We start from the raw sequence: 20,307 nt of genomic DNA on the forward strand, positions 1-20,307 counted from the left end.
TTATGAATATGGTAGTACTAGCGAACCTCAGCCTGTTAGTGAACTTCATCCTGATATTAGGTTAGAAGAATCTAGAACGGATATAGATTATGGTGTAGGTACTGAGCATATGGTACATGATCATTATAGAGGGGAATAACCAAATCCCGAATCTAGGAGATTTTTTTTTTGACATGTTGGATGTAGGATAACAACCTTTGTATCAAAATTGTAGAGATGTTCATTCAGTCTTATCATCTGCAACTAGATTAATGGGTATTAAGACAGACTATAATTTGGCGGAAAAATGTATGGATGCGATTACTGATTTTGTCAAAGGTATTCTACCTAAGGATAACCTTGCATCGGGTTTATACTACGAGGTTCAGAAACTTGTTGCCGGTCTTCAACTACCGTATGAAGTGATAGATGTATGTATTGACAACTGCACGATCTACTGGAGAGCGGATGAGACACGAAATGTATGCAAATTTTGTGGGAAACCTCGTTATCAGGAGACGAGGGGAAGAGTTCTGATCCCATTCAAAAGAATGTGGTATTTGCCTTTGACAGAAAGATTGAAGAGGTTGTATCAGTGTGAGCGCACAGCAAAAGCAATGAGATGGCATGCAGAGCATTCTACAAATGGTGAGATTAGACATCCTTCAGATACGAAGGCTTGAAAACATTTCCAGTCAACATATCCAGAATTTGCGGAAGAGAGAAGAAATGTTTATCTTGGATTATCTATTGATGGTTTCAGCCCATTTGGAAAGCATGAAAGACAGTATTCTCTATGGCCAGTTATTGTGACACCGTACAACTTACGGCCGAGCTTGTGCATGCGACGAGAGTTTTTGTTTCTTTCAATTCTCGTCCCCGTGCCAGATCATCCTAAAAGATCACTAGATGTGTTTCTTCAACCACTGATATATGAGTTGCAACAACTATGGGCGCATGGTTTTGAGACATACGATGTTTCGTGCAAAGAAAACTTTCAGATGCGGACAGTACTTATGTGAACAATAAGTGACTTTCCAGCATATGGTATGTTATCTGGTTGGACAACACATGGGAGACTATCATGTCCATATTGTCAAGATGACACAGATGCTTTCCAACTAAAGAACGGAAGGAAAACGTGTTGGTTTGACTGTCACAGACGATTTCTACCACCTGATCATCCATACCGCAGGAGTAAGACTTCGTTTACGAAGAACAAGCAGGTGTTTGATGGTCCACCTGAGGAAGTTAGTGGGAAAGATTTGTTGAAGCAGTTTAGGTATTTTGATGCAGAAAGGACGCCAGATGTAGGTGGACATGAAAACATTCGAGTCAGTGCGGTTGGAGAGCTACATAACTGACACAAAAAGAGTATTTTCTGGGATCTGCCATATTGGGAGAGTCATCTATGGCGGCATAATTTAGATGTCATGCATATTGAGAAGAACTTCTTCGACAATCTGATGAACACATTCCTTAACATCCACGGTAAAACGAAGGATAATTTGAAGTCAAGGTTGGATTTAGTCGATATCTGTGATCGTTCTGAACTTCACGTTGATGAGAACGGTACGGCCCCTTTTCCCATTTATCGGCTGGATGGTGCTAGAAAAGAATAGTTCTTTGATTGGATTACAGATAAAGTGAAATTTCCTGACGGATATGCATCAAATTTGGGGAACTGCGTTGATAGAAGCGAAGGAAAGTTTACTGACTTGAAGAGTCATGATTGTCATGTAATTATGCAGCGCCTCCTTCCATTTACTTTTTCAGCATTATTGCCACGTGATGTTCATGAAGCAATTGCAGGTATCTTATATTTTTAAAATTTAATTTCTTTTTATATTTAACAATTATGCTTATAAAAACTTAATACTTACGAAAATTATGTCTTTTATCTATGTAGGGATTAATGTTTTCTTCCGCGACTTATGCAGCAGAGTAGTGACTGAAGAGGGTATTAATAATTTGAAGACAAACGCACCAGTCAGCATGTGCAACCTTGAGAAGATATTTCCTTCATCATTCTTTGATGTAATGGAACATCTTGCTATTCATCTCGCAAGAGAATTGGAACTTGGTGGTCCTGTGCAGTACAGATGGATGTATATTTTTGAGCGTTATATGCATCATCTGAAGAAGATGGTCAAAAATCAAATCAGGGTGGAAGGATCTATAGTGGCACACGTGATCAATGAAGAAACTGCAATCTTTGCTGAAAATTATTTTCCACCAGAAGTGCATACAAAACACCGAAGACCTGCTCGGCATGATGATAGAGGGGAGAGAGCACCATATCATGTTACTGTTCCAAGCATGTTCAAGGAAATAGGACGACTTAGTGGAAAATTCACGAAGCGGAGACTTACGGACACTGAGCACGCTCATTTGCAAACATATTTGCTCACCAACTGTGAAGATGTTCTACAATATGAGAGGTAAAAATATTTATTCATTTATTGTTAGATTAATATTCAATAAATTTATTTCATATTGATAATATTTTTGTATATAGTGTATATATGGCGGAGTTGCGTATGACTCACAGGCATGAAACAGAAGATGAGCTTCGACAACTTAGAGATAACGGATTTGCTGCGTGGCTTCGTAGTTATGTGAGTCATATATCATATTACCCTATGCAAATGATTAGTTTAAATTTAATATAAACTAATTAACTTTTCAATCATATATGTTTTTAATTTATAGGTGAATGATGGTTTGGCCAGAGGTCTTATGTTCGATGATTGGATACGCGAATTTGTGCAGGAACCAAACTATGTGGTAAAATCATATCCTAAATTTTGTACGCGAGGATATGCATTCACAAGGAAAGGTCATTCTAAGACAACATATGATGCTGGTGTTTCACCTTCTTCCGGTGACGATGTCTACTACGGCAACATAAAAGAAATATTGGAAATCCAATTTCCTGGAATGGTTGGATTGCGTTGTGTAGTATTCTATTGTGATTGGTATGACACCACCCCAGATAGAGGAGTGAAGATTGATGCGTTTGGTGTTACATCAGTTCATTCGCGGCGGAAACTTCAATATTATGATCCCTTCTTTCTTGGTTCGCAAGCTGGTCAGGTATGTCAATCTATTCATAATTTTTTTACCAATATAATTAATTAATGTTATATATTTTACTAATACTTGTATAATTGATATGTATAGGTGTGCTACATCAGTTACCCTCGGGTGACGTCCAGAGACGATCCATGGGTTACTGTAACGCAAATCTACCCAAGAGGACGAGTGGATGGAACTTCTGATGATGATGAACCATTGCAACCAGAGTCTGCCAGCAACGCCCAGGCAGTTGAAGATTTGGAAAATGTTCAACTCGTTGAGAATTTGACTGTGTTTGGACATGATGCTGTTGTACATTCGGAGCCAGAAGCCGAGGTTGGGGAGTTTGATGAAGATTCAGAAGATTCTGATTAGTTTTTTTTTTTTTATTGGTCCGTCGGAAATCCCTCGCAATATACCGACGACATAGCGATGACATTGGGTTTCATTGAAATTTGGAAAGGTCGTTGGTAATTCGTCGGAATATACCGACGACATGTGTTTTTAAAAAATTTCAATCATAAAAATCTAAAAATTTAGATGCCAAAACTATGAAAATAACACATAATAAGTGTTTAGTATAGTATTAGATCGCAACCGTTTAAATATAACAACTCATTAAAATATTTATGTATGCATATCATTGTTTTCATAACATCTCATCTTAACACTCATATACTTATACAACCGTATTCATATAATCTTACATTACAAAAAATGTTGTTGTGTAAAATCGTGTTATAAAAACATTTTTATTGTTAAATCTTTATCCAAATACTATATATCTTATCAAAGATATGGATTTTGCATTTAGAAACTTGTAATCAACACCCTAAACACTAAGTCGTCGGAATTCCGTCGGAATATAGTGACGGACACATTCCGTCGGAATATACTGACGGACACATTCCGTCGGAAATCCAATTTGCCCGGGAGAACCAAACCGCGTGAAAATTTTCGCAAATCGCCATTTGGTATATTTTAATTATACCGACGGAATACTGACGAACCCGTGTCCGTCGGAAACTTTAGATATAATAACCCTTCTTCTTCCTTCTTCGTTATTTCCGCCTCTCTCTCTCAAAAATCCTCTCTCTCACGGCGATTCCTCCCTCTACACCGGCGATTCCGGCCATTATCCACCTCCCTTCACCGGCGAATCCTCTTCTCACCCTCATATCTCTTCCCCAAACCCCAAATCATGTAAGAATCATCCCAAACCTTCTTTAATCTCAAATGTTTAGGGTTTTGGAAGTTAGATCTCGGATTTTAGGTTGTTTGATTGAAAATTTTAGGATTGAATGGATAGTTTAGGATATATAAGTTAGGATTGTTGTTTGGATTGTTGTTTTAGTTTTTTTTGGAACGTTTTTTGATTTTTAAAAACGTTTTTTGATTTTTAAAAACGTTTTTCAAGTTTCCAGTAATGAAATATATATAATAAAATGTTTTTAAAATGTTTTTAAAAATATTTAACAACATTTTTCTATATTTTTAAATTTTTTATAATTTTGTATACATATATATATATATATATATATATATATAAATCATGTATAATAAAAATTTTAAAATTTTTTATAATTTTTTATAAGTTTCCACTAATAAACTATGTATAATAAAACATTTTTTAAAAAAAATTATAAATATTTAACAACATTTTTCTTCATTTATAAATTTTTTATAATTGTGTATACATATATATATATATATATAAATCATGTATAATAAAAAATTTTAAATTTTTTATTATTTTTTATAAGTTTCTAGTAATAAACTATGTATAATAAAAGGTTTAATAGTTTTTTTAAAAACGTTTATAAAACCTTTTGTAAATATATAAATGAAAACATTAAAAATAGAAATGATTTGAAAATATTTTTGATGTATTAATTTTTTTTTTAGGGCCGAGGATGAACCCCGCCCCGCAGCCCGTCTTCGACGTAGTTCGGTGAGCAGTTCCCGTGCATCGGGATCGTCTCATGACTCGGTTCCCGCATATATTCCCGCTCCAGCTCCTGCTGCCCCTCGCGCTGCTGCTCAACAGGATCCGAGGGTCATGCCAGTTCATCTATTGGTTCAACAACCAGGTCGAGAGCATCTCCCGGTTCTCCAACCCAACCCACGACGAGGACATAGCACTTGGTTAGTATTTTTTTTTTATTTGTACCATTATGTTTTTTTTCCTTTAATTAACTTGCTAACTTGTATTTTTTTTAAAGGTTCACCAAGTCGAAAAATGGCCTTAGCCGGAGCATCAACCAGATGATGTACTCCATGCTCCGTTTTGGATATCCAAAGTGGAGTGTGATCCCTTCCGACGAACGAGAGTTGTGGTTTCGTCAATTTGCGGTATAGTAACTCTTCATTTTTTTAAAGTTTTTACATTTTTTTAAATATATTTACTTATTAAATTATGTTTGTTTTGTAGCAAGAGTTCAACTGGCACTCCGATCTTACGGAAACAGTCCGTAAGAAATTCAATGAAAAGGCCATGGACTCTTATACGAAGCAGATAAACGCGTGGAAGACAGTTTGGCAGAAGAACAAGAGGCCACGGTTCATCAACGGGACGGTGTGGGAGCAGTTGATAGCTCATTGGGAGAATGAAGAAACTGCAGAGACGTCTTCTAGGAACTCCAAGAACCGGAAGAGCGATCGTGGCGGGAAAGGTATGTATGTGCACAACCTCGGCGATTGCTCTATGTCTACTAAGGAGGATGAACTTGTAAGTTTTTTATTATTATTTATCTTTATTTTTTTTAAATAAATATTTTATATATTCCTTGGCTAATAATGACGGTTTTTTTAGATCGAATCAAATGATGGTAATCCCGTTGATCGTCTCCAACTCATTAAGGTGGCTCACACTAACAAGACGACGGGTCAAATTCAGGACCCCGTGATCAAAGGTGTCGTTGATTTGGTGGAAGCTGAAATAGTATCTCAATCTCAGCCTCTCTCTGATGATGGCGATTCTACGGGAGCTTCAACCAACTTGTCTCTATTGCAAAGAAATGAGATGGTTGAAAAGGTAATTTTTTTTATTAATATATTTTTTTATAATGTCGATTACTAACGTGTCCCTATTTACTAACTTTAAATATTTTTGTAGGCGGTTCCTAAAAGGAAAGGAGGCCGTTTAGTTGGGTTGGCCCGCCGTGCTTCTTCGTATCCGGCATCTTCTTCGCAAGCTCCGTATGCCGATCCCATGATTCTCGAGGAGCTACATGACAAAGATGAACGGATTGGGGGATTGGAGGAGCTGAACACCACTATCCTTTCTGAGAATGCCACTATCCGTTCGGAGAATGCAACTATCCTTGTTGAGTTGGCATCCCAGAAGAAGTTCAACACCGAGATAATGCAGAAGCTAGATCGTTTGATGTCTTCGAGTTCATCTTAGTTTTTTCGGCTTTTTAAAACTTTCTGAATGTTTTTTTTTCTATTTCGGTTTGTATGAATTTTAAACTTTCTGAATGTTTTTTTCTATTTCGGTTTGTATGAATTTAAATTATATATTAGTTTTAAATTTCTGATTTTTTTAATTTATTAATTAATTTTTAATATAAAAAATATATAAAAATGCAAAATTAATTCGTTTTTAAAATTGGTATATTCCGACGAACTCTGGGCGTCGGAATATACCGACGGACAACGGTTCCTCGGAATATACCGACGGACCAAAATCCGTCAGAATATACCGACGAACTAATATATGTCGGAATATACCGACGAAAAAATATCCGTCAGTATATTCCGACGACCAATGTCCGTCGGTATATTCCGACGAACCAACGTTCGTCGGAATATACCGAGGAATCCACTACGTCGGAATTGTCCGAGAAACGTTCTCCGTCGGTACATAGTTTTTCCGATGAACTCTGGTCTCGTGTGTCCGCATCGTAATATCGTCGGAAGTTCGTCAGAATGACGTTTCTCGGTATTCGTCAGAAAGTCGTCGGAAGTTCTGACGAAATTCCGATGAATTTTTTTTTTCCGACAAAACGATACCGACAAACAGGTTCGTCAGAAATTCGTCGGAATCGGTCTATTCCGACGAATTTCTGACGATTTCGGCCATTAGAATCCCCCTGTTTTCTTGTAGTGCTTGAAAAAATGCTAACTCCAAGACTCCAGCTACTTAACTCTTCTGTCTTTAGACATTTTCTAGGTGAGGCGGTATGGGAGTGGATAAGCTTGAGCAGCTAGAACTTCAAATAGATACATAACTAAGGCAGATAAGATCCACAAAGGTATCAAAGAGGCCTCCCGCACTTTCCAAAAATGTTATGCATGTCGTCTCTTTCTAAAAGTAACTTCTGGGACACACTTCTATTTTGACAAGAAGATGGTGGCAAGTTAGAGCTTATTTGATGAGTAAGGACCTTGATTGTAATGCATAGGATTGAACCGGTTAACTTATATATTTCTCATGTTCTGCTTTCATCCCACATCCAGGTTGACTGCTTTCATCTCTACAAGTGAGATGTACGGTGGTGTCAAGAAACGGGAAACTGTTTCAGTTGCAGAGTTGAACACCTATGTTCCGGAGTCACCATCACAAGTACATTTTTCATTTTTATCATCTACTCAAGTTTCTTCATACTTGGGACATTAAACCCATGTACCTCAGTCATATGAAGACTATTGAGTTTCTATGCAAAACCCAAGTTTTCTATTGAAATTATAAACTGATGGTGCTACAGCTCCTGTGCCAAGTGTCCCAGAAAACTACAGCGCAGAATTTCCTCTTTCACCTGCACGACATGTTGTAACACAAGTGCTGTCGGTGTTGTTAGGTTCTCTCCTTAAAAATATATCTTATATAATTGGTACAAACATAATTCCTTTAATTATTTGTACTCACAATTTTTTTGAATTGAAACAGTTATGCTTTATAAGGTACCGTGTTGCGATGCTGGTGGTAGCGCGTGAAGATTCAGCAGTGTTTGTAGCCTTCGACGCATCTATGACTAAGCTAACAAATGTTATGGCCGTAGAGGTTGCTAATCAATGGTGTATTAACTCATCATAATAAAAAATATACTAGAGTTTCTGGTTGTTTAATTGGGAATTACTAATGTGTGCTTTGATCAACTTAGGGACTTGGTGAGCAAAGACCCAACATGATACGATCTCCCTCAATTCCTACAGAACATTGTTGGAAAGAGCTACATATTCCATCTCAAGCTTACTGAGTTATATTCTCTTCTCACCATAAGACCTTCACTGTCTCCCCAATCTTTGACCCTGATCAGAGAATCCCAGGGCATGTCTTTGCACCACAAGTAAGTTATTGCAAATACCCTCCTCCTTGGCATCCTCAATCCTCATACAACTAACTACTAACAAGTTATATTATTTGTCGTATGGGTGGGGACAACAATCCTGATGACAATATGCATGGAGGAAATTGTCCTCCTCAACGGGCAGTAATCCCCCTGAAGTTGTTGATGAGACGACTCTACCTGCAGAGGCTGTGCAACCAACATCAAACACTGACCAGCTGGAACGCATCATCGGTGGGAATGTAGATGATCCACATGGGTCACCACCAGGGAACCCATCCAAGAAGGCCTGGAATGTTTAGTTTCCTGCATGTAGCACTATGCAGGAACATATCTATCGTTGCATTCATAATAAGGGTTAGGACACTTTGTCCACCAACTAATTACTGATTTTCTGACCTTTGACTATGTTACTCGATAAACATTTGGAGTTTTTAATATTACATATTTTTCTATATCTCACTCTTACCAGAATCCAGAGGGAGGCTATGAAAATGATATTGAAAATCCATTGACATTATATTTTGGTCATTATTAGTGAAAGAGACTATCATCTAACAAAAAGAAAACTGTAACATACTGAGACCCAAACCACTCATATTTCATAAATTCTCCAGCCATCAAAAAAAGATGAAGGCGGAAAGAAGGATATGTATCAGCGGCACACAATATTTAAACTTTTAAGGTAACCAAGTCTTTTTGTAGCCTAACTCTAATACGTTAACATCACCGAGTCTTTCATGTTTGTAACGTTCACTATACTTTTTTTTTTTTGACAAAATGTTAGTTATCCTTTGCACATTAGAATCGTCACCTAATTTTGCTGCTTTTTCCTATTATGTTTTCAGCACCATCCAAATCACACTATAATTAATAATCAGAACATTCATCAAAAAAAAAAAATTTAATAATCAGAACACCACAATATTGATGCCTACTGCATTGTAATATACGAAAAAATAACAAAGCCCTCCGATAAATATCCAGAGCATAGACTCCTTTCTACACCAAAACCAAACATCAATGCACACAAACAATGCCGAAACAATATAACAAATCATAACTGCCCGTCCCAACGACCAGCGCTTCACAAACCAACCTCAAAAACTAACCAACCTCAAAAACTATCACCGGTTCAGTAACAAAAAATCTGACTCCCAAATAGGCTTAAAATTTAGACGAGCATAATTGACCCAACTTTTAACCATCGCAATTCAAACGACGTTACAACACATGCTCACAAATGAACAAAACCAAAGTCACGAAACCCACGCGAAGGCGGGAACACCCCTAGTATATACATATACATTCGTAAATTTAAGGGAAAAAAACTTATTTTGAAAATTAATGTATTCATCAAATATTCGTTTCTGGTATTTTAGCCATGTATAAAGAAAATATATATATTCATAAATAGGAAACCGTAAATAGCGTCAAAGGAGTTGTAAAAAGAAGACAATAATCAAAAGATGTTTTGAAAGAGCTGTGACTGATTTGATGGATTTAGTTGGCTTGGTGGTGCCGTGGTGGACTGTACAAGACATTACAAATAATTCCACTTTATATGTATAATTATTTTTACTCGCTTTTTTTGGGGAATAACTTTGTTTGTCCGTTCGCCGAGAAAAGATCAGGATGTTGTTTATACCAAATATGCTTTGGCTAAGGCATACCAAAATCCTTTTTGGTTCCATTAAAATCCATCTTAGTATTAGTAGTGATTAATGAAACCAACTTTCTGAGTATTTTTCTAGAATGATCGATGGATTGAGAAAGGTATGATTTTCTTGTTTCCTCTTTCATGAACTGATGCAATATTGAAAAAAAAAAAAAAATTAAAATTTTCAATTTCTGGATTTATTATCTAAATCCCTATATTTATTATTTTTATATTATGACAAAGATTATTATTCTTTGTCAAATATTAAATCAATAGAAAAATATTAATAATTACTTTCTCCGTATCGCAAAGAGTGTTGTTTTTAAAATTTTATTTTTGTTTCATAAAGAGTGTCGTTTTGTATTTCCAATGGAAATTTTTAAACAAAAGTTCAGTTTTATCCTTCTTATTTTAATGTATTAATTAGAAAGAAAAATTTATTTAGTGTGTGAACAGAGACTGAAATATAATTTTTAGATAATTTTTTAATATGTGTGCAAAACTTACGAGTGATACTTATTATGAAATAGAAGTAATATATTTCAAGTCAAATATATTTTTACTAGGAAAATTGCTCTCTCTATATATAAAAAAGACACAAAATCTAACCCAAAACACCCCTCTCTCCTTATTTCTTCTCATATCTCTTGCTACCTTCTCACTAAAAATTTAATTACTCATTTTTTGGTTATTTGGCAAATAAGAATTTTTACTATATGAATAATGTTGATGGTGTTAACAATATGGAACTTAATAATTTATAGATATTATCAAAGAATTTCTATAGTTTATGTAGTTGAATACGTTACTTTTATTTATATGTGTGACATGTGATAGCTGATAATCATGTTAAACAACCATGAAAAATAACTACCATTTTAAGAAATTTGTTAACAATATTTTCTCGGGCTCAAACTTAAGTATTATTAAGCAACAAGTGAATAATTTGTTGCCACATCTTTCTAATAGACGGTGCACGATTAGAAGCAAACACTAATAAATCCTTCTCATCAGAAATAATGGTTGTGTACACCTAAAAGACCAGTTTCCATGAAATATTTCAGAATTTATAGAAGGAAATACAACTGAAAATTTAAAACCTTGCATTGTAGCACTAACAAAATTTTGAAAACTTTGATTTTATATGGCACCATCGATAGAAACAATCTTCCTTATCAATTTAATACCTTTAATTGATTTAACAAAAACCAAAAATCCATGTTTTCTAACTTCATCCACCTCAACAAAAGTAGATAACCCAAAAAATACTTTTACTAAGTGAAACCACGTTAGCAAAACTTCATAACTATCGTATCATAAGTAATCCTGAAAATCTCTTGCTCACCTTTTAAGTTTCCATGCATTTGGATATGTGATCACAACATCTCATATCTACCTTCTATATGATATGTTAGGGGTTTCAGTCCATTTTTATCACATCCTAATAATTGCTTTTAAAGTTGTATACCATTAAATTGGTTTGTCTATGGTTACCATTCTTTAATTACGTGTCATAACTACGTCCAGGGACATACTAACGCACAGCAAATCTGAGTATTGAACTCTAGCTGTACAAAAAATTTAGATACATCTTTCGTTGACACAACAAAGTAACCAAAAGTTAACATGAAAACATGAAAGCTACAGAAACGAATAAAATTTAGAATACAAGTGAATGTCGTGGGGGTTATTTGTTTTTTTTTAAAAGAAATTAACTAGGACATGGGCGAAGAATTTAATTTTAAGTGCTTGAATTAGTATTTATTTTTAGTTTCAAAGAGTTAAATCTATATTTTGTGAATCATTATTGTTGGAAGTAAACTTGAAGATAACTTGAAGACCAAGCAATACTAATCCTACTAGAGTTAAGTTTAAGAAAAAAGGAAATATGAAATATGTTAAGTTAAGAGAGTTTAGGAAATTTTAAGATCTATATAAGGAGATGCATACTTGTTGCTTAATAATATACTTGTGAGAGATTTTTTGTGAGAGCTTAAGTTATTGAGAAGAGTTTTTCTTAAGCTATTAATAAGAAGTTGAGTTGTTCTTATTAAAGATCTTTAAGTTCATACTTGAGGTTTGAACAATATTTGGTATCAGAGCCAGAACGAGAATGAGAGAGATTACAGCTACTGCGTCCGGTGCGATGATGAAGATAAAGCAAGGAGGAGCTTCATCCATCAACTGTCCGATGCTTACCAATACAAACTACACAGTCTGGGCTATCCGAATGAAAACATTGTTGAAAGTACATAAGGCTTGGGAAGTAGTTGAACAAGGAACCGATGAAACAGAGAAAAACGATATAGCAGTCGCTTTGCTCTTTCAATCAATTCCTGAAGCCCTCATACTTCAATTCGGAGACCTAGACAATGCGAAGAAGGTTTGGGAAGCAATCAAAGCGAGGCACATGGGAGCAGATAGGGTAAAAGAAGCAAGACTTCAGACTCTAATGGCAGAGTTTGATCGTCTTAAGATGAAAGATGATGACACAATAGATAGCTTTGTTGACAAGCTATCAGAGATTGCGTCAAAATCCAGCGCATTAGGAGAAAACATCAATGAGACTAAAATGGTTAAGAAGTTTCTTTCTTCTCTACCACGAAAGAAGTACATCCATATAGTTGCCTCACTTGAACAAGTCTTTGATCTCAAGACCACCACCTTCGAAGATATAATAGGGCGACTTAAAGCATATGAAGAGCGAGTTAGTGGAGAAGAAAAAGAAGGACAAGAAAACCAAACCAAGTTGATGTATGCAAACACGGAAACACCACAACCACAGTCAAACCGAGAGACGACACATTATCAAGGAGATTATAGAAACAGAGGTCGAGGGGGACGTTCCTATAACAGGGGAGGACGAGGATGTGGTAGATCATATAGAGACATAGACATGTCAAAAATGATATGTTTTCGTTGTGATAAGATGGGACACTTTGCATCAAGCTGTCCGGATAGATTGTTGAAACTACAAGAGACCTATCAAAATAGGGAGGATCATACAAGAGAGGCTGATGCATTAATGATGCACGAGATAGTCTATCTCAACGAAGGGAAAGTAAAACCTAGAGATTTTGAGACGAGCACAAATCCAGACAACATATGGTACTTAGATAATGGAGCAAGCAACCATATGACGGGAAATCGAAGCTACTTCAAGAGTCTTAATGAGAAAATCACAGGCAAAGTAAGATTCGGAGATGACTCACGCATAGACATAAAGGGGAAAGGTTCAATCGTGTTCTGTTGCAAGAATGGTGATCGAAGAACACTCACCGACGTGTATTTTATTCATGAGTTAAAGAACAACATAATAAGTCTTGGTCAAGCAACGGAGTCAGGTTGCGATGTAAGGATGAGAGAGGGCGATCTTACTCTTCACGATAAGGATGGAAATCTGATTACTAAGGCCAAACGATCAAAGAACCGGTTATACAAAGTCATAATGGAGTGTGTCGAGTCTGAATGTCTCCAAATTCGTAGTCTGGATGATGCAACAACATGGCATGCACGCCTTGGCCATATTGGATCAGAATCATTGAAAACAATGGTAAAGAAAGAGCTTGTGATAGGGTTACCAAAGATATCAGTCGACAAAGAAACATGCGCATCATGTCTTCTTGGTAAGCAAGCAAGACGTCCGTTTCCAAAAGCCACTGCGTATCGAGCTGAAAACGTGTTAGAGCTCGTCCATGGTGACCTTTGTGGCCCAATTACACCACCTACAACCGCGAAAAATAGGTATATTTTCGTCATCATCGATGATCACTCACGATATATGTGGTCTATTCTTTTAAAAGACAAAGGACAAGCGTTTGAGAAATTCAAAAAATTCAAGACAATCGTGGAGCTCGAGACGAAGGCAAAAATTAAATGTTTCAGAACCGATAGGGGTGGTGAGTTCACATCAACAGAGTTTAATGAATTCTGTGAGGGATGTGGAATAATGAGACACTTGACAGCGCCATACTCTCCGCAGCAGAACGGAGTTGTTGAGAGAAGAAACTGGACACTTATAGAGATGTCGAGAAGTCTATTGAAGCATATGTCCTTACCAAAACACCTTTTGTGAGAGGCAGTACGTCATGCTACGTATCTAATCAACAGGGTTGCATCACGAGCATTAGAGTTTCAGACTCCATACGAAGTCTTCAAGGGAAGGAAACCGAACTTAGAACACTTGCGTATCTTCGGATGCATTGGTTATGCTAAAATCGTTTCTCCATTCCCTAAGAAACTCGATGATAGATCCAGAGCTCTAATACATCTAGGAACCGAGCCAGGATCAAAGGCATATAGGTTATATGACCCCTCTAACCAAAGAATTGTTGTGAGCAGAGACGTGCACTTTGACGAATCAAAGCCTTGGGATTGGACTACATCAAGTTCAGAGACACGCGATGATATAACTGGTACATTGAAGATCACGTTTGGTGACTATGGTAATAGAGGAGTTAGAGATGATGATGATACAGAAGAAACAGAGCATGATGGCAATAGTGAGACTGTTGTGCAAGAAGAAGGTGAAACTTATGTCGGCATTGATCAAAGCGATCACGAGACTGTTCCACTGCGAAGATCAACGAGAGTAATCAAAGCGCCGAGCTACTTGGACGACTACATATGCCTAGCAGAAGTAGAAGGAAAACACTTGTTTCTTTTACTCAATGACGAGCCATATGATTTCAAAGATGCCATAGAAGACAAAGTATGGCGAGATGCGTGTGAGGAAGAAATATCCTCCTTTATAAAAAATAAAACATGGCATCTCGTTGACTTACCAAGTGGAGTTAATGCAATAGGGTTGAAGTGGATATTTAAGATCAAACGCAACTCCGATGGAACGATAAACAAACACAAATCAAGACTTGTTGCGAAAGGATATATTCAAAGGCATGGGATAGACTTTGAGGAAGTCTTTGCTCCAATAGCACGCATTGAGACAATAAGATTCATTATCTCTCTAACTGCTTCACACGGATTGGAAATACATCATTTAGATGTCAAAACAGCCTTTCTCAATGGCGATTTGAAGGAGGATGTTTATGTGAAGCAACCGGAAGGCTTCATAGTCAAGGGGAGTGAGCACAAGGTATACAAACTCGACAAGGCTTTGTATGGATTGAAACAAGCACCACGAGCCTGGAGTGAAAAGTTGAATAAAGCGCTTGTAGAGTTGAACTTTGTGAAGTGTTCGAAGGAACCCTCTTTGTTTCGAAAGCACGAGAAGGACAAGGTTCTATTGGTAGCCGTTTACGTAGACGATCTTCTTATCACTGGCTCTAGTAGTGACATGATACTAGACTTCAAGCGAGGAATGTCAGAAAGATTTGAAATGAGTGATTTGGGATTACTTACTTACTATCTAGGTATTAAAGTGGTGCAAAGCAAGGAAGGTATAACCCTTGTTCAAAAGAGACATGCAAAGAAGATGCTAGATGAATCAGGTATGAGCGAGTGCAATGCGGTCCATGTACCAATAGATTCAGGGTTGAAACTATCAATGGCACCAGATGAAGAAACTGTCGACGAGACAGAATATAGGAGACTGATCGGGTGTCTTCGATACCTAATACACACACGACCAGATTTATCATATTGTGTGGGTGTACTAAGTAGATATATGCATCAGCCAAAGGTTTCTCATTCCGCGGCACTCAAACAAGTTCTACGGTATCTAAGAGGGACATGCTCATATGGACTTACGTTTAAAAGAACAGAGAAAAGGGAGCTAATAGGCTATGTCGATAGTGGGCACAACATTGATGAAGACGATGGGAGAAGCACCACTGGTCACATCTTCTATCACAACAACTGCCCGATATCATGGTGTTCAATGAAGCAAGAGACAGTCGCTCTCTCCACCTGTGAAGCGGAGTTCATGGCAGCCACCGAAGCCGCGAAGCAAGCGATATGGTTACATGAACTTCTTGAAGAAGTTACTCGGACGCCATACAAGAAAACGACCGTCTACATAGATAACAAGTCGGCAATTGCACTCACAAAGAATCCTGTTTTCCATGGAAGAAGCAAGCATATACATAAGCGATACCACTTCATAAGAGAATGTATCGAGAATGATCAAATTGAGGTTCAACATGTACTTGGAGCAGAACAAAAGGCTGACATATTGACTAAGGCACTTGGAAGAATCAAGTTCAAGGAAATGAGAGAATTCATTGGAGTACAAGAAGTGAACTTCAAGTTTAAAGGGGAGATTGTTGGAAGTAAACTTGAAGATAACTTGAAGACCAAGCAATACTAATCCTACTAGAGTTAAGTTTAGGAAAAAAGGAAATATGAAATATGTTAAGTTAAGAGAGTTTAGGAAGTTTTAGGATCTATATAAGGAGATGTATACTTGTTGCTTAATAATATACTTTTGAGAGATCTTTTGTGAGAGCTTAAGTTATTGAGAAGAGTTTTTCTTAAGCTATTAATAAGAAGTTGAGTTGTTCTTATTAAAAATCTTTAAGTTCATACTTGAGGTTTGAACAATAATTATGTGGCTTGCATAGTCTTAATGAGTTTGTTTACATTGATACAGTTGACTAAATTGCATAATGTTGTAGTTATAATTTTTAATGAGATATTAATGTTTTATTTTTATTAGGCGATGTAAGTACTATATTTTGTTTGATTTTTTAGGCAGTCCATTGTTATGCTTATTTTTTTTTGAATAAAGGTTTTCAAATTAAAAACATAAACTATTACAGGATAAGACTATGAATCTTATAGTTGGGTAGAGTTTCATGAATGATTTAATCCCAATCTATGAAACAACGAAGATAGAGACTAGAATAACCAACAATACTAGGCCTGGGATTCTGACCCGAACCGAACGGTCCGAACCAGACCGAACCAAACATTATGAAATTTGGTTAGTGTTCGGTTATCAAGAGCAAACCGATCGGAATATGTTTAAAAAATGTTCGGTTAGTGCCTTGGTTCGGTTCGGCTCATGAAACCTGATCGGTTAACCAAAATTTAACCTACCTATATATATATCTTATTAACCTAAACAACCCTAAACAGTTTCTCTTTTCTTCCCCAACTCGAGCCGCTGCTTCGACGAATTCTCAACCCTAGCAACTCGTCTTTTTCGTATGATTCTCACATCTCTCCGACCACTAGGTTGGTTCTTCACTCTCTTCTCTAGTTCCGTGTAGTTTTTGAGTTTGTGATTGATTTGAGAGTTAGGGTTTCTGTCGAAATCAATTAGGGGTTTATGATTCAGCTTGAATGATGGATCGATTATCAGTGTGAGAGTGTCTCTAAGTGTTTGATTTGGATAGAATGATGAGTTCGGATGAATTTAAGATTTAGGATTTTGGTCGAAATCGGTTTGGGGTTAGATGTTTAGGGTGGGTTCAGGTCGAAGGGTTGGTCGATTATGAGTGTCTTGTGTTTGTCCATCGATACTCTTTGTCTCTCTTTAACTTGATTTTTTTCATCTTATTATCAGGAGTAAATCATGCTGATAAAAAGAAAAGATCGACTTTCCTTTCCATTGTGTAGAGAATCGAATCTCATCATTAGATTTAGAGGTAATGTTAACATGTCTCGACAGCTTTGTGTCTTTTGTGTTTCTGTCTGTTTTTCCAGTGATTTTCTGACTTTAATAAGTTGCAGGTTGCAGGTTGGTGGAGTTCAAGCGTAATGGTGACCTTTAGTTTCTATTGTTTTGTTTTGTCACTCTTTGTGATTTGTTGGACATTATAATTGTTGGACATTATAGATTTAAAGATTTAGAATGTTGGATCTTTTTCGTTGATTGATAAAGAATGAACAATATATATGCTGGTTTTGTTGAATATGCTTGTTTTGCTGATAAATGTGAATTTTTCAAGTCATATCCGAAAAATAAAAAATAACCAAAACCGAAGATAACCGAAATACCCGAAAATAATCAAGTGTAACCGAAAAAATTGGTAAATAATATAAAAACTCGGTTATTTTTGGAAATAAATTGAAAACCGAAAATAACCGACTTCCGAACCGATCCGAACCGAATTCAATTTCGGTTTTCTTTGGAATTAGTTTTAAAAATTCCGGTTAACCGAAAACCGAAAGTTCGGTTCGGTTCGGTTTCGGAAAACCGAAATCGCAGGCCTAAACAATACAATGAAAGATAGTTACTAGTGATAAGAACCACGACCGCGATGGCCACACTTTCCTCTCCCTCGAACCGTCTTCCATTCCATGTCTTGGAATTTGGTAGGAGGTTTTGTTTCCCTCCCACCTCTTGTCAAGCTGAGTGAGCTAGCTGGCTCTAACACAACTTCATCCACATCTCTTAACACCGTGAAACGAGAAGGACTCTCAAATGCACAATGGCTAAGCGTTGTGGTTAAGGGACCAACAACTAAAGTTTCACAAACCTCAGAGTTGATAATGTTTGATAGAGAGGACTCCATAATAGGTGTTGTAGTGGGAATAGACTGCGAGTCTACTGATGTGGATAAAGTGTTGAAATAGTTTGGTGTAGCAGTGGGGTTCTTCTGATGCACAAGAGAAGAAGAGGATAAAGTCGCATACAATAGGTTTTCGGTATCATCTCTGTCAACTTTAGGAGCTGAAAGATGATGAACATCAACTTCCAAATTATGTTCCAAAGCAGGAGAGATTTCAACTATCTGTTTAGCATGATTATTATCCTTTTGATGAGGGATAATATCTATATCCACTATAGGAATCTCAGAACCGGTGTCTGTTGAAGGCGATGTGGAAGCAAAAACCTGAGCAGTCGTAGAAGGCAAGACGCATCTCCTGGCTTTGTGTCCTAGGTTACCGCACCTCTCACACATAAATGGAATCCAAGTGTAATTAACATTAACCAGGAAAATATTACCTTGTTTATCATCCAAGGCAATAAGCTTCGGGAAGTCTCTATCCAGCTCCATCTCAACTAAAACCTTTGCTTCACCTGTACTTGTAGGATCAAGTCGGGGTTTATGAGTAAGAATGGGTTCTCCAAGTCCTGAAGCAACATGACTTATTCTTAATCTCGAGTAGCAACAATCAGGAACGTTCTTCAAAGTGGCCCATACCGGCAGTCTAGAAATTTCAGGGATTTTGAAAGAGCCTTCTGGAGTCCAAGGCAAAACGAAAAGTAAGCAATCATCAATATGCCATACACCATGCTGGATAACCCAATGACGAGTAGGTTGGTGTGGAATATGAAACATGAAAGATGAATCACCAAGCTTCTTATAACTGATCTTACAGCTTCTGCCCCAAATCCTATTTACCACAACATGTACCAAACCACCTGGAGGTAAAGAACACTTGTGAAGCTTGCCAATGATATACTCGTCTTTGTTCTCCGGACCTAGCCTGAGCACTTTCGAAGGAAAAGATACCCCAGGTGTGCCATCAAGACGGTATGTTGGAGTGGCTGCTCGGTAAAGATTTCGCGACTGAGGACTTAATCTCGCAGCCCACGGAAAGCGGAGACTCCCATCGGCTTTTAGTTCTGGTGGTGGAAGCTTTTCGACCGGAGGTTGGAGAGTACGAGGTGGGTACTTACCCTGTTGCTTGTTTAAGATCTCATAGTTTAAAGTTGGCCAGAGAGCAGCTAACTGATTTCCAACTATGGCAGGATCATAATCTTGAGGAGTAGTTGGTTCGAGAGGAGTAGCTGGAGGTTTGAAATAGAGAGGTTTAGCCCATGAACCCAAAGAAGGGACAAATTTTTCTGTAACTTGATCAAGATTAACTGATAGAGTTGTTGGCGATTTGTTAACTTCGGGGATTGATGAAACCTGCAACTGATTTAGTGGAGGAACAGGCAGAAAAGAGTTATTGACATGAACGCTGCTTCCAACGTGAATGATTGAGCCAGGCATCTCGGTCGGAGCTAGCTCTGTGACGTCTTGAGAGAGTTATGAGGATCCATGATTGTCAGGAGTGATTGTGGCCGTGGTAAAAACAGGAGAATCCATGGCTGAGTTCTGCATTGAGAGGTCCGAGCCAGACTGAGCGAGAGGAGAGTTCGACTCACTCATAACAATGTTCACAGAGAGAACGGTATCCATCGGAGTCTGAGCGAGAGACGAGTTCGGCGGAGCATTGGTCTCAGCCGTGTTCACCGTCAGAGCCGTGACTGTAGATGGAAGAGGTAGAGACGACGAACGTACCAGAGAGGAATGAAGGTTAGCCGTGAACACATCAACTGGAGGCGGCGTAGATGTCGACGAACCGTCATGACACTCTTCTTGCCCAGAGCCCATGGCAAAGGAAGGAGAAATGGAGAGGTAGAGGAGGAGACAGGTGACCACGAAAGGAATACCTACC

The sequence above is a fragment of the Brassica napus genome, chromosome C1 (genome assembly GCF_020379485.1).
Source record: "Brassica napus cultivar Da-Ae chromosome C1, Da-Ae, whole genome shotgun sequence".
Classification (NCBI taxonomy): Eukaryota; Viridiplantae; Streptophyta; class Magnoliopsida; order Brassicales; family Brassicaceae; genus Brassica; species Brassica napus.